The following is a 22,646-nucleotide window of genomic DNA, read 5'->3' as shown; positions in this document are numbered from 1 at the left end:
GAATTGGACATTCTGAATTCTCCCTCTGTGTACCCGAACAGGCGCCGGAATGTGGCGACTAGGGGCTTTTCACAGTAACGTCATTGCAGTGTTAATGTAAGCATACTTGTGACAATAAAGATTAGTATTATTATACTGACTAAGTCCATGGCAGGAAGGCTCGTGTGCGGCCTTTGCGTTCCGCTGGCAAATGAGGCCTTCCGGCGAACATTGATATTCAACCACTAGCAGTGGTGCAGTGTTGGAAAATCTGAATTTCTAATTAAACATAGGGGCCGGGATTCTCCGACCCCCCGCCGGGTCGGAGAATCCCCGGGGAGAGGAGCAAATCCCACCCCGACGCCCCAACGCCGGCTGCCCTATTCTCCGGCGCTGTTTTTCGGGTGCCCGCGGGATTCCTGTCGTGCAGTCGGGGGCTGTTGACCGCGGCCCCCCCGGCCATTCTCCGGGCCCCGATGGGCCGAGTGGCAGTCCAGTTTGGGCCAATCCTGCTGTGCGTGAATTACTCACCTCACGCACGGCGGGACCTGGCAGGTGAGTATGCGGGGGCGGTCCAGGGGGGCCCCCACGGTGGCCTGGCCCGCGATCGGGGCCTACCGACCCTGCGGGCGGGCTGTTTCCGTGGGGGCCTTCTTTCCTCTGTGCCGTGCCCTGTAGGGCTTTGCCATATAGCCCGGGGGCCGGCGCAGAGAAGAGAACCCCCGCGCATGCGCGGAAATATGCCGGCCCGCCTGCGCATGTGCAGAAATACGCCCGCCGTTCTGCGCATGCGCGAGATAACACCGGCTGTTCTGTGCATGCGCAAACCCGCGCCGGCCCTTCGGCACCAGCTGGAGCAGCGGGGATGACTCCGGCAGCAACCTAGCCCCCTAGAAAAGTGAGAATTCCTCACCTTGGGGGGCCGTTGACGCCGGAGTCGTTGGAGCCGGTTTTCTGCACACAGTTTGACCTTTTGACTCCCCCTTCAACCTCAGAGATATTCAGGCAACAGCATCAGAAGCAAATTGATAGGAGGGAACAACATCCCAAAAGCAGGGTCTTTGACTGTGGGGAATGGGTTCTTGCGAGAAATTACATCTCAGGTGAAAATGGGCTCCAGCAATTGTATTTGCCAAAGCGGGTCCGATTTTATATACTGTACAATCTGGCAATGAACGTATTTGGCATCAGCACACTGACCAATTATTCTGTACATAGTGAGAGTACGGAATCTGGACCAGATGTTTTCACCACAGAGAGCATGGACAGTGACATGGCCGTCTTGAGGACTACAACTGCAGAAATTACGGAACCTGTTGTGACAGAATAATCCACACAACCAGAGATAGCTCCTTAGTTGCTAATGCCAGATGTAACACCAGCCAGTGTACAGGAAGATACTCCTCGGATCCCTAAGAGCCAAGATACTGAATGTCGTGTTCTGTCAAAACGAGACAGGCATCCACCTAAGAGACAGTCTTACTAATGTACAGATGTGTCCGTAACATAACAATGTCAGTTATGGCATAATGTGGTGGATTTGTGTTGAAGTGACTGATTTTTCAAAATATAAATTTAAAGTACCCAATTCATTTTTTCCAATTAAGGGGCAATTTAGCGTGGCCAATCCACCTGCCCTGCACATCTTTGGGTTGTGGGGGCGAAACCCATGCAAACTTGGGGAGAATGTGCAAACTCCACACGGACAGTGACCCAGAGCCGGGATTGAACCTGGGACCTCAGCGCCGTGAGGCAGCAGTGATAACCACTGAGCCAACGTGCTGCCCCGAAGTGTTTGATTAAGTAAAAATTGGGGGACACAGAAGGAGTAAAGAGGGAGGGGCATAATGTATCAGAGTAACACCATTGGCTGATATAATAAGACCATAAGACCATAAGACATAGGAGCGGAAGTAAGGCCATTCGGCCCATCGAGTCCACTCCGCCATTCAATCATGGCTGATTTCAACTCCATTTACCCGCTCTCTCTCCATAGCCCTTAATTCCTCGAGAAATCAAGAATTTATCAACTTCTGTCTTAAAGACACTCAACGTCCCGGCCTCCACCGCCCTCTGTGGCAATGAATTCCACAGACCCACCACTCTCTGGCTGAAGAAATTTCTCCTCATCTCTGTTCTAAAGTGACTCCCTTTTATTCTAAGGCTGTGCCCCCAGGTCCTAGTCTCCCCTGCTAATGGAAACAACTTCCCTACAGCCACCCTATCTAAGCCATTCATTATCTTGTAAGTTTCTATTAGATCTCCCCTCAACCTCCTAAACTCCAATGAATATAATCCCAGGATCCTCAGACGTTCATCGTATGTTAGGCCTACCATTCCTGGGATCATAATGTCACCTGTTATGTAATGACGTCATCGGATCATTCCGCAGGCTTCTGTGGAGTACACCATTGTACTCTGTCTGAACAGCATCTTGTTAATAAACCCCTTGCACCGTGTTCTCTGAACTCGACATGTGCCACCTCTGATTCTTTCTCTTTGTGGTTACAACAAAGGACATAACAATTGAGCATAGAATCATCAAAGCTCAAGACGTGATATATTCTGGTTGTGCAGATTGTGGCGCACAAAGACTCCGTGAGACAAACAGAGTGAAGTCGATGAGGCTTTATTAAGCGTGTCTGTTCCCCAGCAGCCCGATAGTAAACTGGCATGCGGGGGAAGGCACCGGCTTCTTATACTTCGCCTTCAGGGCGGAGTATGAGGTCAACGGCCAACCAGGACCCGGGATCTGTCAGCCAATGACATTAGGGCTTCCAGTCCCACATGACCCCCAATACATACTACCACATTCACCCCTTGTCAAAAATGAACCCGGCGGGGTGATGCTTCGTATGGTGGTAAGGGTTTACAGTACTGGTCCTGGGAGGAGAGAACAGTTACATGGTAGGACCGTATTGGACAGTATCGTCCTGTTACAACTATTTACTACATACTACCACACAGACAAAGCTGCAGTCTTGGAGAAGTCAAAGAAACAAAACCTTCTGTTGCCTTAAGAGCAGAAAGGAGATCGAGATGCATCGTAATGCAATAGGTTTGGATGCAAGGGGGGTGGGGTGCAAGCTGAAGGAAGTCGATCACTTAGCAATTTGTCTTTGTTTTGTCTCAGAAGCTTTATAAAAGTAACATTCTTTTTTTTAAAGCTTGGCTGAACTTTAAAATTTTAGTAATGAGGTCCTTTGATGTGTATCTTTCAAACAATTTAAAACAGACTTTAAACTATTGAAGTTTAATAGTTCAAATTTAAAGCTGAAAATCTAATAGCATAATAAAAGCAAAATACTGTGTTTGCTGGAAATCTGAAATATAAACAGAAAATGCTGGAACAACTCAGCAGGCCTTGTCGAATATGACTTATTTCAAACTGGAGAACTCCAGTTCAGAAAAGGAGTAATAATTGACTTGAAATAACTCTCCACAGAAACTGCCAGAGCTGCTGAGTATTCCAGCACTTTCTGGTTTTAGTTCAAAATGTAATAACATTGCACTGATTTTTTTTTGTGCTTTTTTTTCTATTTGTTAGGGAATGTGAGTGTCCCTGGTTTGGGCCAGCATTTATTACCCATTCCTAATTGCCCTTGGAATGAGTGATTCACTGGACCATTTGAGAGGGCATTTTACGAGTCAACCACATTGCTGTAGGTCTGGAATCACGTGTAGGCCAGACCAGGTAACGACAGCAGATTTCCTTCCCTCAAGGGCATTAGTGAACCAGGCGGGATTTTACGACAATCGGCGATGGTTTCATGGTCATCGTTAGAACTTTAATTTTTATTGAATTTGAATTTCACCATCTGTCGTGGTCCCCAGAGTATTACCCTGGGTCTCTGGGTTACTAGTCTAGTGACAATACCACTACATAACCCTCTCCCCTATGTTAAAATATAGGAAAATGTTGGCGGAGATTGTTCACAGAAGTTGGCTTTATTTTAAAACGACTCCGCTTAAGGTTAAGCTGCTTAATTCAAACAACCTGACCTTTCAGCTTTCCCCACAGCTAAATTCCAAGGGCCATGTGTCATTTACATTGCTCAATTTGAATTGCTGAATCATTTTGAAATGACTGAATAATAGACTGTGGTTTTAACCTTTTCAAAAGAGATGGTTCAAGTAAAGTAAAACAATGTTTATTATTTATTACACTGAGCACTTTCCATCTCCCTTCAGCTTTTCAGGATTAATTTAATTGTAGGTTTCTCCTAATAAATGCAGTGAGTGTATTATTGTATATCCGGTTACCGCGGCTTCGGAGAATCTGTAATTGATTTTCCTGAATTGATAACTCACGGGCTTTCCTCATTATGACTTTTCCTCACCTGAGAGAATTTAGTATTTAAGAAATTGAAATGTCAGATAACTTGAACTGACTGAGTTAAGAGTAGAGTACACACGCAGTGGTTAGCACTGCTGTCTCACAGCACCAAGGACCCGGGTTCGATCCCAGCCCTGGGTCACTGTCCATATGGAGTTTGCACATTCTCCCCGTGTCTGCGTGGGTCTCTTCCCCACAACCCAAAGATGTGCAGGATAGGTGGATTGGCCACACTAAATTGCCCCTTAATTGGAAACAATTAATTGGGTACTCTAAAAAAAATGTTAAAAGAAAAAAAACAATTTTTTAAAAAAATTAGACTTTTAATTCCAGATTTTCTTTTTATTGAATTCTAATATCACCATCTGCAGTGGTGAGATTATTGTTGTTAAAAAAACAAACATCTGGTTGGATTGGATTTTGTTTATTGTCACGTGTACCGAGGTACAGTGCAAAGTATTTTTCCGCGAGCAGCTCAACAGATCATTAAGTACATGAAAAGAAAAGGAAATAAAAGAAAATACATAAAAGAAAATACATAATAGGGCAACACAAGGTACACAATGTAACTACGTAACACCGGCATCGGATGAAGTATACAGGGTGTAGTGTTAATTAGGTCAGTCCATAAGAGGGTCGTTTAGGAGTCTGGTTACAGCGGGGAAGAAGCTGTTTTTGAGTCTGTTCTTGCGTGTTCTCAGACTTCTGTATCTCCTGCCCGATGGAAGAAGTTGGAAGAGTGAGTAAGCCGGGTGGAAGGAGTCTTTGATTATGCCTAATGCCCTAGGTTCGCTAATGCCCTTTAGGTAAGGAAATCTGCTATATTTACTCGGTCTGGCCTAAATGCCTCCAGACCCACATCAATGTGACTGACTCTTAAATGTCTTCTGAAATGGTGTGGCAAGCCGTTTAGTTGTATCAAACCATTAGGCGGTCCATAAGGAAAGAAACCAGGTAGACCACCTGGCATAAACCTCACCATTGGAAACAACAGTGCCACACTCAGCTCTGTCCACCTCACAAAACCCTCCTTACCAACAGGGGGCCTGTGCCATCTTCGGAGAGTTGTCCCATAGACTAGCCATGCACCAAATCACACCTGCCAGCCAATGACCCAGATACCACCATCGCCATCCTGGGGTATTTCCTGTCCCACCAATAGGAGAGACCCAGTGGAGTCGTAGTGGCATATAATCAGGAGGGAGGTTCCCTGGAAGTCCTCAACGTTTGCTCTGGACACCGTGAAGCCTCATGGCATCAGTCCAAACATGGGCAAGGAAACCTCCTGCTGCTTACAACCTCCTCCCCCCCACCCCCCCCCCCCCCCCCCTCCTCGCCTCAGCTGATGAATCAGCACTTCATTGTGTTGAACACAACTTTTAAAAAGCATGTCCAGGGCATTTATTAACTTTCAGTCTCATTAATTTCTCCAGTACTTCATCTAATACCAATCTTTTATCTCGCTCGTCGCTTGGTTCTTTGATATTTCTGTGAGCTTTATTGTATCTTCCTCCGTGAAGCCAGGCACACAATATTAAGTATTTGTTTAGTTTCTCTGCCATTTCCTTATTCCCCATTTTATGTTCCCCTGTCTGTGTGTGTAATTGGCCCGGTATTTGTCTTTGCTAATCTTTTTTGTTTTTACTGCCTTTAGAAGATTTTAACGCCTGAATTGAAATCTTTCGCTAGTTTGCGGCCACATTCTGCTTTCTCTTTATTCATCAATTTCTTGGTCCCCCTTTGCTGAATTCTACAATGCTCTCAATCCTCAGGCTTAATTATTTGGCAACTTTATAAGCTTCTTCCTTTGATCTAATATAACCTTTAATTTTCCTTGTTAGCCATGGTCAGATCTTCTTTCCTCCTCAATTTCTTTGCCTCTAAAAATGTAAATTTGTTGTAACCCACATATTAATACTTTAAGTGCGGGCCATTGTCTGTCGACCGTCATACATTTTATTGTAGTTTCACAATCTGTCACAGCCAATTTGACCTCCATACATTTACAGCTTCCTTTGTTTCGATTTATAACATTAGTTTCAGACTGAACTGCCTCATTTTTGTTCTTAATGCAAGATTCTACCATATTATGGTTACTCTTTCCTAAAGATTCCTTTGTAATCCCCCATGATTACTGTCTTACCCTTATTACATGCCCCTCTAAGTTCTTTATTTATACTGTGCTACCACTACTGTTTGGTGACCTATAAACAACTGCTCCCAAAGTTTGCTGCCACTTGGTGTCTCTTAGCTTCATCTAAACTGATTCTGCATCTTGATCTTTTGATCTAAGATTCTCTCACCACTGTAGTGACCTTTGTTAACAGCTCTATCCCACTGCCTCTTCCTTTTTTCCTCTGCTTCCTAAATGATAAATACTATTGAACATTCAATTCCCATCTTTTTTAACCCTGGTTGAGCACAGGGCTAAATCGCTGGCTTTGAAAGCAGACCAAGGCAGGCCAGCAGCACGGTTCAATTCCCGTACCAGCCTCCCCGAACAGGTGCCGGAATGTGGCGACTAGGGGCTTTTCACAGTAACTTCACTTGAAGTCTACTTGTGGCAATAAGCGATTTTCATTTCATTTTTTAACCCTGTAGCCATGTCTCCATTTCATAGAATCATAAATCCCTACTGTAAAGAAGGAGGCCATTCGGCCCAATTGAGTCTGCACCGGCCCTCTCTGTACCTAAGTCCACTCCCCCGCCCCATCCCCGTAATCTCACCCAACCTTTTGGACAGTAAAGGGGAAATTTATCACGGCCAATCCACATAACCTTTACATCTTTGGACTGTGGGAGGAAATCGGAGCACCCGGAGGAAACCCACGCAGACACGGAGAGAATGTGCAAACTCCGCACAATCACCCAAGGTCAGAATTGAACCCGGCACTGTGAGGCAGCAGTGCTAACCACTGAGCCGCCCCAATTTGTGCGGTCAATTTACCTTCCCTGTTGTGAATAATGCGTGCATTCAGATAGATTGCCTGTAATTCTTCCTTTTTGTTAGTTTCACAACCTCTAACTTTATCTTCTGGTACACTCTGAAGTTTGTGCACACTTTTCCTTCCTGCCACACTCTGATTATTATTACCCTTATTGCTACCTTGCTCTTGTGCCTTTTCCCCTCTCTTTAACTTATCCCAACTTCCCTCGTTTGATTGCTCACCCCCACTATTTAGTTTAAAGCCCTCTCTGTCACCGAGTTACATGTCTAGGTCCCAGCACAATTCAGACAAAGACCATTCCAATGGTACAGCTCCCACTTTCCCCAGTACGGGTGGCAACACCAATCTTCCAGCCATGAAATTAAATCTCTAATCTTATTTACCCTATACCAATTTATTCATGGTTCAAGTAATCTGGAGACAATTACCATTGAGGTGCTGCTTTTTCATTTAGCCACCTAGCTGCTCATAGTCTCCAAGCAGAACCTCTTTCCTAGTCCTAGCTATGTCATTGGTGTTTACATGGACCATGACAACTGTATCCTCCCCTTCCCACTGCAAGTTCCTTTCCAGCCCAGAGCAGATGTCCCGAACTCCAGCAGCAGACAACAACACAGCCATCTGGAAACATGGTCTCAACCGCAGAGACTGTGGCAATCCCACTGACTATACTGTTCCCAACCACAACAACATTCCTATTAATTCCCCCGACTTGAATGGCTTCCTGTACCATGGTGCCATGGTTAGTTCACTCAGCCACCCTGGAGCCCCTGCCTCTACAGGCTGGAAGAACCTCAAACCCGTTGGACAATTGCAAAGGCTGAAGCTCCTCCATGTCTACCTTCTCAATCCCCATACCTGTCTCATTCACAGGCACACCCTCCTGTCCCTGACCATGGGCCAAATCATACAACCCTACCCCAAGGAGTGTGATCACCTTCTGGAAATACGCATCAGCCAAACGTTACCTTCCTGCCAAAAAGAAAACCCTTGCAATGACTAAAATCACCCAGGTTTTGAAAGGTAATCGAGACAAATATTCACTAACCAATTAACCAACTGTTCTTCTGTGATGACTCACTTTGACTTTTCTCAGAACTTGTCCAGTGTTCTCTTGAGCCACAGACTGGACTGGATGATTATTGTAGATGCTGCTGTGTGTCTCTGGGTCCTCCTCTCTCCCACTCTTGTAGATGCTGCAATATAATCAAGATCAGGAATTTACATCACAGTGAAATACACCCAATAATGTATCATAGATTCATCAGTGTGCTGCAATGTTATACACTTGTTATTTTGTTATTGCTAATATTTGTATCAGGGACAATTAATGTTCTGTAATAATTGCTCTGAGTGTTTTGTCAATACTGTTTCAATCCCCAGCATTATTAAGGGCAGTTAACATTCTTAATCTAATAATGCTGCCAGCAATATTGAAATTCACTCTTTGGGAGAAGAGAAATCAGGCAGGAAAAAAATGGAACATAAATACTCAGCCAAAAGCTGTGATACAGACATCTGTGGAGACTGAATAGTTCTCCAAATGATTCCTGAGTTTTGCCATTGTATAGTTACACTTAGCTGGCTCTGTTTAGTTAGAAAATAGAAACTTGGTCAAACTCAAGAAAAAACATCCACTATTTTGGAAACATAAAGTGTACAGTGACATATTGATTATATTACAGAGCTAGCAACCCAGAGGCCTGGACTAATGAGCAGGAGTTATGAGTTCAAATCCCACTCTGGCAGATGAGGAATTTACATTCACTAATGTTGACCATGAAACTATTGGATTATTGTAAAACCCACCTGGTGGATCAGTATGGTCGGACCGAGGACACTACTGTGAGGAAACCCTTGCAGCAATCTCCTCCTTGGGGCTGAGGCATTGCCCGCCAACAACCTAAACCAGCCAACCATCTTTATGTTTGGTATGACATCAACAAGTGGTGAGTACATAGTTTATTACACGCATCCCCCCCCCCCCCCCCCCCGCCTCACCCCACCACAATTTCCAATGACCTCAATTGTGTTCGAGCTCTTTGGTGCCACATACAATCAAATGCTGCCGCCATGTCAAGAGCAAACACTGTCACCTCACTTTTTGACCATGTTTGGACCAAGACTATACTGAGGGAAATGAATAGTCCTGTCAGAAACCAAATTGAGCATCAATGAATAGGTTATTGCTGAGTAACTGTATTTTTGGGTCGATACCAGTGTTATAATTGTACTGAAACAGCATAGACAGGGGTTTGGTTAATTCCTGAACACAAGCCTTCAATACTGCAGCCAGGATGTTGTCAAGGCCCGTAGCACTCTTTGTATCCAGAGCCTTCAGCTGTTTCTTGATACCACCTGGTGGTGAATCAAACTATGTCGCTGTTCCTTCAATGTCGCTGGGTCAAACTTCTGGCACTCCCTTCCTAACAACACAGTGAATGTACCAACACCAAAATGTCTCCTGTGCTTCAAGAAGGAGACTCACCACTACTTTCTCAAGGGCAATTAGAGGTGGGTAAGAGATAATGGTTTTGCCAGCGACAAATAGATGATCCCATGGATGAAGGGAAAAGAAAGATTATTTCAAAAAGATCGGCTGGAAATAAATTTCTGTTAGGCAGTGAACAAATCTCCTCTGATTTGCTATCATGATATATTTTTGTTAAAGGTGAACCATGGAGCAGGCTCTTGGGTGATGGAGCAACCTTCAGATATTTCCTTTGTTCCCATGAATGTCAGATAAGCAGTTGGACAATACAGAGGCAGTGAATATATTGATGACCACAAAGGTACAAAACAAACAAGAGCTTTATTGGGAAGGTTTTGTCACACAGGAAGATAGAATAGACCGACTATAAGCCTGCCCAAACTGCCGATGTTGTAATCAATACGTTACATGATCAAACTCTTAAAGTGACCTTGTTCCAACTAGGAACAAACATTAATGCACAACGCTTCTGTTATAACTGCCTGCTTCCCACTGGCTGGGGGCTAATGGCAATCCCACAATCCTTAGGGAGTATGAGCTTTCCCAATGAGGGGGGGCGGAGAAATCATTAGCAGATTCCCGGCATAAATAGAGCTGGCCAGTTTGGATCCAACTAGAGAGGAGTGAGCAGCAAGGGAGTTCCTGCTGCTGTTGTGTATATATATGTTATTGTAAATAAATGTTATTTCTTTCTGTCCTTCAACTCGTGCTGGATTCTTCGTGGCCCTCACAAAAGCTTCCCTCCCCCCTTACGGTAGAGGTTCCTACAATGAAAGAGAATGTAATGATAACAATCAAAATTTACAATACGAACAATTAAGAAACGCAACTGTCAATAAGTTAGCCGTTCCGGAGGACATCGATTCCTGTGTGCTTGGCAGTGAACCTCAGGCGTCTGTTTTCTCGTGTTGACCATAATTTCTGATGTTTTTGGTTGAGTTTGGACGCTGTCTCTAGTTGTCTCAACCGGAGTCAACATAGGATTTGGAGGTTGACTCGGTGTTGAAATGTCCTCAGCCGAGGTACTGTCTTCCACAGTTGTTTCAGGTATTGTCCACTTCTCAGGTACGTACAGGTTTTCACTTTGCCCAGATTGTTGTGGCCTCTTGGTTGACACTACCCATTGTTCTAGCTGCTAAAGGTTGGCCAGTGTGTCTTCTGCACACATCATCCCCAGTTTGACAGTGTCGGAGACTGGTCCTATCTGTGCGAATATGTTGGCAGGTATCCACTTCCACCTGGTGATATATTTCCTTCTTACTACACCTTAATCTTTAAGAAAGACACAGCGTTTAGCCCTGTTCTCAAATCTGATTCAGCTGCTTTTTCATAGCTTTCAATTCAGAGGCTAGTCTTTAGTTCCTGTCCCAGGCTGTCCATCTGTTTTTTAGTTACCAACCACTGCCCCTCCAGCCTGCGTACCAGGGCCTCCTTTCCCTGAATCTCGTGGCACAGCCTCTGCGGTGCAGTCTCCAGATTGTGGCATGCCTCCATCAGACCCTCCTTCTCTCCCCACGAGTTTCCATTTCCATTGCATTCACCCTCGCATTTTAGATCTTGTTCCTGGAATGCAACTTCTAAACTGTCCAAGTGAAGCTGTTGCACCTGAGGATTTCCAAAAGGGTTCTCACCCTTTAAGAACATATCAAATTTAGCCTTTGGGATTGGATTCCTAAGCAAAGTCAGGTTATGGTAATTCTTCTTGCTATTGGGTGGCACGGTGGTTAGCGCTGTTGCTTCACAGCGCCAGGGACCCAGGTTCGATTCCTGGCTTGGGTCACTGTCTGTGTGGAATTTGCACGTTCTCCCCATGTCTGCGTGGGTTTACTCCGGATGCTCCGGTTTCCTCCCACAAGTGCCGAAAGATGTGTTTGTTAGGTTTTTACATAGAATTTACAGTGCAGAAGGAGGCTATTCGGCCCATCGAGTCTGCACCAGCTCTTGGAAAGAGCACCCTACCCAAGTCCACACCTCCACCCAATCCCCATAACCCAGTAACCCCACCCAGCACTAAGGGCAATTTTGGACTCTAAGGGCAATTTATCATGGCCAATCCACCTAACCTAAGGTAATTTAGATATACTGAATTCTCCCTCTGTGTACCCAAACAGGTGCCAGAATGTGGCGACTGGGGGCTTTTCATAATAACTTCATTGCAGTGTTAATGTAAGCCTACTTGTGACAATAAAGATTATTATTATTATAAATGGCATCCTGATCTGTGAGGAGCTGGTCCTGCTGGTGAGCTCAACTCTTCAGTGCAGAAAATTTTTCGAAGTCTTTCTCCCTGACGAGGAGAATCTCCTTGAAGTCCAAAAAACAGTAATTAATGGTGTCAATCTGGGCACTGCAGTCCTCGAGAAACACCCCACCAGATGGCAACCCTGGCTGAGTGAGTGGGCACATGCATGGCAGATGCAGTATAATGTGGATAAATGTGAGGATATCCACTTTGGTAGCAAAATAGGAAGGCAGATTATTATTTTAATGGGTGTAAATTGTGAGAGGCGGATACTCAGCGAGACCTTGCTGTCCTCGTGCATCAGTTACTGAAAGTTAGCGCGCAGGTACAGCAGGCGGTAAAGAAGGCAAATGGTATGTTGGCCTTCATAGTGAGAGGATTTGAGTTGCGGAATAGGGATGTTTTACTGCAATTGTATAGGGCATTGGTGAGGCCACATCTGGAGTATTGTGTCCGGTTTTGGTGTCCCTATCTGAGGAAGGATGTTCTTGCTATGGGGTGAGTGCAGTGAAAGTTTACCAGGCTGATTCCTGGGATGGCGGGACTGTCATATCAGGAGAGACTAAATCAGTTAGGATTATATTAATTGGAGTTTAGCAGAGAGGGAGGGGATCTCATAGAAACTTATAAAACTCTAACAGGATTAGACAGGGTAAATTCAGAAAGCATGTTCCCGACGGTGGGAGAGTCCAGAACTAGGGGTCATAGTTTGAGGATAAGCGATGAACGTTTTAGGACTGAGGTGAGGAGATATTTCTCAGAGATATTACCCAGAGAGTGGTAAATCTGTGGAATTTGCTCCCACAGAAAGTAGTTGAGGCCAAAATGGTGTGTAATTTCAAGAAGGAATTAGATATAGCTCTTGGGGCTAAAGGAATCAAGGGGTGTTGGGGGGGGGGGGGGGCGGGCGGGATCAGGGTATCCAACTTGATGATCAGCCATGATCATAATGTATGGCGGAGCAGGCTCGAAGGGCCGAATGGCCTCCTCCTGCTTCTATTTTCCATGTATAAACGTGCCGGAAACTGGACTTGGAAATTTTTCTGGTGAATCGTTCCCTTTATGTCTGTCGCAGATTCTTCTGTTGACTTTCTGGATCCTTTGTTTTCATCCTTTATGTTAAATTGTTAAGTTATTTCACCACAGAAGGTTGCTGTGAGCTGTCACATCCATCCCATTCTCTGCAAGCGCAACTTCACGCCAACCATGCGTCCTCACCACGCTTCGTGCCCACCAACACCCCACTGCCACTCCCCAGCCGTGTCCCCATAGCCATTCAAATTCTTTCTCTCCGCAGGGAGCTTGTCCAATTCTCTTTTTAAAGCCACGAGTGAATTTGTCTCCACCAGATTGCAGTGCATTCCCGATCCTAATCACTCCCTGTGTTTAAAAAATAGATTTTTTTTCATGTCACTATTGGTTCTTTTGCCAACCACCTTAAATCAATATCCTCTGCTCACAGAAGTAGTGGTTCTCTATCTGCTCTGTCCAGATCCCACAAAACTTTGGGCACTTCTTTCAAATCTCTCAACCTTTTTTACATGGAGAAAAATGTCAGCTTCTCCAATCTCTCCACAGAACCGAAGTCCTTCACCCATTGGAACCATTCTCGTAAATCTCTTCTGCACCCTCGCTAAAGCCTTCACATCCCTTCTAAAGTAAAACGCACGCCCAGCATTGGATGCAATCTCCACTTGAGGCTGAACTACTGTTTTATAAAGGTTCATCATAACTTCCTTGCTTTTGAACTGTATGCCAATATTTACAAAGCCCAGGATCCCATATGCCTTTTTAACTAAATCCGAAAGCAAATTCCTGCAGACGCTGGAAATCTGAAACAACAAAGGAAAACGCTGTCCTTGCTGGGCAGGTCAGGCTGCATTTGTGGAGAGAGAATCCGAGTGAACGACCTTTCATCAGACAGATCAGAAATGTGACTTTTTAACCACTTTCTCAACCTGCCCTGGCACCTTCAATAATTTCTGCACAAATACCTCCAGATCTCTCAGTTTCTGTAACCCCCGCCCCCCCCCCCCCCCCCCCCCCACTCACTCACCCCTCCTTTAGAATCGTACCATTGATTTTGTATTGCCATAACTTGTCCTGCCTTCCAAAATGTATCACCTCACGTTCCTCTGGTTTAAATTTCATCTGCTATAATCCACCCATTCCAGCAGCCTCTGACCTCTTGATGTCTGTCACTATCCTCCGCAACACAGTTTGTAATACTTCCAAGTTTAGTGTATTCTTAAAGTGTTGACAATGTGACCTGTACGCCCTCGTCCAGGTCATTAACGTATATCAAGCAAAACAGTGGACCCATGGAGAACCCCACCGTGTACCTTGCCTCAGAATGAAAAACAACCTCTCAACACTGCACCCTGTTTCCTGTCAGTCAGCCAACTTAGTGTCTATGCTGCCACTTTAGAATTCCTATTGCACAGAAGGAGGCCATTCTGCCCTTCGAGTCTGCACCGATCCTCTGAAAGACTGCCCTACCTAGGCCCACTACTCCAACCTATCCCCATAACCCCACCTAACCTACACATCTTTAGACACAAGGGGCAATTTAGCGTGGCTAATCCACCTAACCTGCACACGTCTGGACTGTGGGAGGAAACCGGAGCACCCGGAGGAAATCCACATAGACACGGGGGAGAAAGTGCAAACTCCACACAGACGGTTACCCGAGGCTGGAATTGAACCATGGTCCCTGGCGTGGTGAGGCAGCTGCGCTAACCATTGTGCCACCATGCTGTCCCTTTTATTCCATGGGCTTTCAACTTTTTTAGCGAGTTTAATGTGGCACTTAATGAAATATCTTTAGCAAATCCACCACATCAACCGCATTACTTTCATCAATACTCTCTATCATAAATTTCATAGAATTTACAATGCAGAAGGAGGCCATTCGGCCCATCGAGTCTGCACGGGCTCTTGGAAAGAGCACCCTACCCAAGGTCCACACCTCCACCCTATCCCCATAACCCAGTCACCCCACCCAACACTCAGGGCAATTTTGGACACGAAGGGCAATTTATCATGGCCAATCCACCTAACCTGCACAGCTTTGGACTGTGGGAGGAAACCGGAGCACCCGGAGGAAACCCACGGGGAGGATGTGCAGACTCCGCACAGACAGTGACCCAAGCCAGAATCGAACCTGGGACCCTGGAGCTGTGAAGCAATTGTGCTATCCACAATGCTACCGTGCTGCCCTCATCATAAAATTGAATCAAGTTGGATTAACATGATTTGCCCTTCGTAAATCCGTGATGGATTTCCTTAATTATTCCATACTCTTTTTGTATCAGATTATCATTTCTAAAAAGTCTCCCACTGTCAAAGCTAAATTGATTGGCCTGCAGTTACGGAGTTTATCTGTTCTTCTGTTTTTTTAAACAAGGGATTAACATTTTCAATTTTCTTTTGCAAAATTGTGATCCATCTTGTGAATTATAAACAGCATTTTGCAGGAATTTATAAATCCCCTTTTTATCAATTATTACTTTATTTTGTAAAACTCCTGGTGAGTGACCCCAGCATCACACTGGAGAGGGAGACTTGGAAAGGTTTGTGACAATAGTTCTTTTTTCTACTTTGTTTCATCCCACCCAGCGCTTTTCACCATAACTTTGCAGACATCCTAAAGATGGTCTTAATTAAGTTGGGCCAGCTTTAGAAACATAGGCCCCAGACTGAGTCAATGGCAGTCCTTTAGAAGTTTGGTATTAAAAACATAACACTACCATTGGAAACGGAACACTTGCCAATTCATTTTCCTTCAGCTGTAATTGCTTTCATATGTGGCAATTTGTTTCAGAGCAAACTGCATAAAGCTGACCTTAACCTAGAATAACAGGTTGACTAGCAGACCATCTCTGGCACTGTTGCTTAAAATGTAAAGCTGTGAATAATTCTGGGACACCTCACCAAACAATCTAAGAATGAACTTGTTTTGATCAATTGTCTTTCACAAACAACAAACTTGCTTAACGTCTTCATGAGCAGAATGACTGAGTGCCAACATACACTGTCTGTCACACAGTAACATTTACTGACCCCACAAAGTTATTGTGCATTGCATTACATAAATAGAACATGATGTGGAGATGCCGGCGTTGGACTGGGGTGAGCACAGTACGAAGTCTTACAACACCAGGTTAAAGTCCAACAGGTTTGTTTCGATGTCACTAGCTTTCGGAGCGCTGCTCCTTCCTCAGGTGAATGAAGAGGTCTGAGACCTCTTCATTCACCTGAGGAAGGAGCAGCGCTCCGAAAGCTAGTGACATCGAAACAAACCTGTTGGACTTTAACCTGGTGTTGTAAGACTTCGTACTATAAATAGAACACACAGAGGAAAGCAAATGGGCTCCAACACAGAATCAGAATCACAGAATACTACAGCGTGGAAGAGGCCCTTCGGCCTATGGAGTCTGCACCCACACATGAAAAACACCTGACCTGCCTACCTAATCTCACTTGCCAGCATTTGGCCCAGAGCCTTGAATGTTGTGACGTGCCAAGAGCTCATCCAGGTGTTTTTTAAAGAATGTGAGGCAACCCGCCTCTACCCACCCGCCCAGGCTGTGCGTTCCAGACCGTCACCACTCTCTGGGTAAAAACGTCTTTCCTCAAACTCCCTCTAAACTCCCTGCCGCTCACCTTGGAGTTGTGTCCCCTGGTGACTGATCTTTCAACTCAGGGTAACAGCTGCTCCCGACCCAGAAATGTAAGATAGGTCCAAATGAAGTTTTAAACTGTTAACAAAGCAGTTAACAATTTGAATGCCCACACAAAGGATTATTTTGGATTCATTCACAATATTTTATTTGCGCAATTTGCATTTGATTTGTTGTCACATATACCGAGTTACAGTCCAGGCAGATCGTTCCATACATGAAAAGACATAGGATATGAGATAGATACACAATGTAAATACAGAGACATATGGAGTGTAGTGCTACTCACTAGAGAAGATGTGTGAAGAGATCAGTTCAGTCCACGATATCACATGGATTTTTTTTTCCCCAGGTAACTTTTGGGGCTGTTGCCTTTCTGGCAATGGCACTGAATTCGTGGAAAGTACCAAAATATCAGGTTAATGGGCGGGTGGGGGATCGTCGGAAAATCCAAATTTACAGAAGGTGCTCAGAGGATTCAATTGGGTGAGAGCATTTACCAGAATATCAGTTTAATTAATTAGGAGGGTCCACAATACCAGGTTAATGAGAGAAGTCCATTGTATGGGGTAATAATGAGTAGGGGCTCCAGAGGGTATTTATTAGGTAAAGAGATGTTAAAGATACCAGGCTGTAAATAGGGAGATTTATTTTGGTCCGGCATGATGGATTATAGTCACTGTCCGTAAATCAATGCCATAAAAGGCGCTATAGAGAAATATGCTGATGCTTCCTTCTGTGTTGAGATTGCTTAGAACGCTCCCCAATTCATACAGATGAAGTGCCATTCATTTTAGGAAAATCTAGTAAAATATGCATTTAGTAAACAGAGGATCTGTTGACTCCATTATAAAGATTCTAAAATTGACACTTATAACTACAAGTATTTGCAGATGTGTGTGCAGCCTGTGTTCTTCTGAGACTATTTTGTGATTAATCTCGGTCACTGACATTAATTGCAAATGATGTGGCGATGCCGGCGGTGGACTGGGGTGAGCACAGTAAGAGGTCTTACAACACCAGGTTAAAGTCCAACAGGTTTGTTTCAAATTAGTAGGTTTCGGAGCGCTGCATTAATTGCATATGTTTGAAAACACATGTATTTGGAGTATCCATTTATCTCCAGTGCCAGGGTCCTGGGTTCAATTCCCACTTGGGTCACTGTCTGTGCGGAGTCTGCACGTTCTCCCCGTGTCTGCGTGGGTTTCCTCCGGGTGCTCCGGTTTCCTCCCACAAGTCCCGAAAGACGTGCTTGTTAGGTGAATTGGACATTCTGAATTCTCCCTCTGTGTACCCGAACAGGCGCCGGAGTGTGGCGACTGGGGGCTTTTCACAGTAACGTCATTGCAATGTTAATGTAAGCCTACTTGTGACAATAATAAAGATTATTATTATTAGAGATGTTGGCGATCAACTTTTCATCCACGCGGTTGCTATCTTCAAACTTTATGCTGTATAAACCGGGACATCTCGGACTCCTGATCCAAGATAACTCAAAGTGCATTCTGCACGGCAGGAACGCTGCTTTCTGAGATCTGACCATATTATCTCGATACAGTAAATTTAAGGCAGTTTGTTGCTTTAACAGTGATGCGACCATCAAGTCACACGAGACAGTGAGTGGAAGTGAACTGTAGCTATAATCGACTAGAACAGTGCCTGCCTGTGACTTCTCTGCTAGTGAGAGCTGCCTACAGGGCAGCTGCTCTTTATACCTCCCCTGAAGGGGGTGGAGCACACAAGGGCAACAACATGATACATTCCATGCAGTACAGTACAATGGTCCATAGGTGGAGCCCACATGGGCAACAGCATGATACAATGTGATACACAATGTGATACAGTGGTGAATGGTTGGTACAATACGTTCACCACATTCACCCCCTGTTAAAAAAATTGAAGTCCGGCGGGGGTGAAGGGCTCACAGGTTCAGTCTGTCCGGCGCCCTGATCGTGCGCTGTGATCGCCGAAGCTCCGGTACCGCAGAGGGCCCGGGGTCGAACTCGTCGGTGCGGGCATGGGTGGTGAACTCGTCGGTGCGGTCACAGGCGTGGACTCCGGGAACGTGTCTTCAGGAGCTTCATTCCTGTGGGCCGGCAAATGGGGGAGTATAGGAGGGGGTGTGGAGGCCATGTAGGGGCAGGGGCGCTGCTCGGTGTAGGTTGAGGGGGGTAGGTTGGGGTGGTGGTAGGGGAGCCTGTGGGTGCCAGGTCCTGGAGGGAAACCATATCCTGTCGGCCGTCAGGGTGTTCTACGTATGCGTACTGGGGGTTTGCGTGAAGGAGCTGGACCCTCTCGACCAGGGAGTCGGACTTATGGCTCCTTACGTGTTTGCGGGGTAGGACGGGCCCCGATGTCTTCAGCCAGGATGGAAGTGAGACCCCGGAGGAGGATTTCCTAGGGAAACAAAGAGGCGGTCATGAGGGGTCTCGTTCGTGGATGTGCAACGGAGGGACCTAATGGAGTGGAGCGCGTCGGGGAGGACCTCCTGCCAGTGGGAAACTGGGCGATTCCTAGACCGTAGGGCCAGGAGGACGGCCTTCCATACCGTCGAATTCTCCCTCTCCACCTGTCCGTTTCCCCGGGGATTGTAACTGTAAGAGGCGATGCACTTACCGAGCAGGTACTGACGCAGTTCATCGCTCATAAACGAGGAGCCCCGGTCACTGTGGACGTAAGTGGGAAACCGAACAAGGTGAAGACACTATGCCGGGCCTTAATGACAGTGGCCGCGGTCATGTGTACCAGCCTCCCCAAACAGGGGCCGGAATGTGGCGACTAGGGGCTTTTCACAGTAACTTAATTGAAGTCTACTTGTGACAATAAGTGATTTTCATTTTCATGTCAGAGCATGGGATTGCAAAGGGGAAGCGGGAGAACTCGTCAACGATGTTGAGGAAATATGTGTTGCAGTTGGTAGAGGGGAGGGGCCCTTTGAAGTCGATACTGAGATGCTCAAAGGGCCGGGATGCCTTCATCGGCCTTATCCGGTCGACAGAAGTGCGGTTTACACTCCGCGCAGAGTTGGCAGTCCCTGGTCATGGCCCTGACCTCCTCGGTGGAGTTGGGCAGGTTGCGGGCCTTGATGTAGTGGAGAAGCCGGGTGACCCCCGGGTGCAGAGGTCATCGTGGATGGCCCGGAGTCGGTCATCTTGTGCGCTGGCCCACGTGCCGCGGGATAGGGCATCTGGGCGCTCGTTGAGCTTCCCAGGACGATACACTATATCGTAATTATAGGTGGAGAGTTCGATCCTCCACCTCAAGATCTTATCGTTCTTGATCTTGCCACGCTGTGTATTATCGAACATGAAGGCTACCGACCGTTGGTCGGTGACGAGGGTAAACCTCCTACCAGCGAGGTAGTGCCTCCAATGCCGCACAGCTTCCACGATGGCTTGGGCTTCTTTTTCGACTGAGGAGTGTCGAATTTCTGAGGCGTTGAGGGTACGGGAGAAAAATGCTACTGGCCTGCCCGCCTGATTGAGGGTGGCGGCGAGGGAGACCTCTGACGCGTCGCTCTCCACCTGGAATGGGACGGACTCGTCCACCGCGCGCATCGCGGCTTTGGCAATATCTGCCTTGACGCGGCCGAAGGCCTGGCGGGCCGCAGCCACCAGTGGGAAGGTGGTAGCTTTGATTAGTGGGCGGGCTTTGTCCTCGTAGTTGGGGACCCACTGGGCGTAGTAGGAAAAGGACCCGAGGCACCGTTTCAGAGCCTTGGGGCAGTGGGGAAGAGGGAGTTTCAGGAGGGGGCGCATGCGTTCGGGTTCGGGCCCTAGAACCCCGTTTTCCACGACATAGCCCAGGATGGCTAGTCTGGTTGTGCGGAAAACGCATTTCTTCTTGTTATAAGTGAGGTTGAGGGCTTGGGCGATTTGGAGCAATTTATGGAGGTTGACGTCGTGGTCCTGCTGGTCGTGGCCGCAGATGGTGACGTTTTCCAAATACAGAAATGTGGCCCGCAGCCTGTACTGGTCCACCATTTTGTCCATCGTTCTTTGGAAGACCGAGACCCCGTTTGTGACGCCGAAGGGGACCCGGAGGAAGTGGAAGAGGCGGCCGTCTGCCTCGAAGGCCGTGTAGTGGCGGTCCTCCGGGCGGATTGGGAGCTGGTGGTATGCGGACTTCAGGTCAACTGTGGAGAAGACTCGGTAGTGTGTGATCTGATTAACCATGTCCGCTATCTGGGGGAGGGGGTACGCATCAAGGTGTGTGTACCGGTTAATGGTTTGGCTGTAGTCTACAACCGTACGGTTCCTTTCCCCGCTCCTGACGACCACCACCTATGCTCTCCAGGGGCTATGACTGGCCTCGATGATCCCTTCCCGCAAGAGTCGCTGCACCTCGGACCTGATAAAAGTCCTGTCCTGGATGCTGTACCGCCTGCTTCTGGTGGCGACTGGCTTACAGTCAGCGGTGAGATTTGCGAAGAGCGGAGGAGGGTCGACCTTCAGGGTCGCGAATCTACATACGGTGAGTGGGGATAGGGGCCCACCGAACTTCAGGGTTAGGCTCCTGAGGTTGCACTAGAAGTCCAGTCCTAACAGGAGAGGAGCACAGAGATCGGGGAGAACATATAGTTTGAAGTTGGCGTACTCGGCGCTCTGTAAGCGAGGGAGATTGTTTGAAGTGCGGGGAGGATTTGGAGCGAGCAGCGCCTTACGGAGTCGGGGTGAATGAAGCTCTCCATGCTCCCGGAGTCAAACAGGCAAGGCGTTTCGTGTCCATTGACCCGGACGGTCATCATGGAGTTCCGAAGGTGCTTTGGTCGTGACTGGTCGAGGGTGACCGCGCCGAGTTGCGGGTAGCTAGCGTGGTCGGAGGTGGTGGGGTGGTCCCAAGATGGTTGCCCCCGTCGGTCGCACGTGTCGAGCGGCGTTGCAGATGGCAGCCAAGGTGGCGGCCCCTATTGGTCTCACGTGTCGGGCGGTGAGGAAGATGGTGTCCAAGATGGCGGCCCCCATGAGTCGCACGCGGCGGGCCGCGTGGGAGATGGCAGCCAAGATGGCAGCCCCCGTGAGTCGCCCATGGTGTGCCGAGTTGAAGATGACTGCCCCCACGGACAATACGAGGCAGATGACGCATCCGGAGAGGGGCGAGTCGGCAGGCACGCAGCCCCACTGCGGTTCTGCGGGCCTGTGAGTCTGAGAGTCGGGCCTGCGATTTGGAGGATTTGGACCTGGCCAGGCAAACTTTGGCGAAGTATCCCTTTTTGCCGCAGTCGCTGTAGTTCGCGTTCCGGACCGGGCAGCGCTGCCTGGGGTGCTGGCCTCAGAAATAACAAGGGACCCCCCGGATTGGGCAGGCAGCTGCGCGGCACAGGCCTGGGGTACTCTCTGGTCGGGGGTCCACGAGGGGGTCACGGGATCAGACGGGAACGCGTTGAGGCTTTGGAACGCTACTTCTAGGGAGGTGGCTAGTTTTACCGTCTCTTCTAGGTCGAGCGCGTCTTTCTCGAGTAGGCGCTGTCTGGCGTAGATGGACCTGACTCCAGCCACGTAGGCGTCCCGGACGGCGAGGTCCATATGTTGAGAGGCCGTGACCGTAGTTGCAGCTTCGCGCGAGGACTTTGAGGTCGCGTAGGTACTCCTCCAGGGATTCCCCGGGGCATTGGCGGCGAATGTTGAGGTGATGCCACTTCGTTCACCGGTCTTACGTATAGGCGCTTCAGCATCGCGAGGGCGTCCGCGTATGTGGAGACTTCCTCGAGTTGTACAGAGATTCGATGGCTCACCCGGGCATGGAGGAGGCTCAGCTTCTGATCGTCAGTGACGGAGGGCGAGGAGGAGGCGGCGAGGTAGGCCTCGAAACATCGGAGCCAGTGTGAAAAAATCCCTTTGGCTTCCACGGCCTGTGGGTCGAGTTCCAGTCGGTCAGGTTTGAGGGCCGGTTCCATTGTGGTGTTGTATTTGATTAAATTGATGCGACCATCAATTCACGCAAGACAGTGAGTGGAAGGGAACTGTGG

Source organism: Scyliorhinus torazame, chromosome 18 (genome assembly GCF_047496885.1).
Source record: "Scyliorhinus torazame isolate Kashiwa2021f chromosome 18, sScyTor2.1, whole genome shotgun sequence".
In the NCBI taxonomy this organism is placed as follows: domain Eukaryota; kingdom Metazoa; phylum Chordata; class Chondrichthyes; order Carcharhiniformes; family Scyliorhinidae; genus Scyliorhinus; species Scyliorhinus torazame.
Note: the sequence above shows the minus strand (reverse complement) of the source record.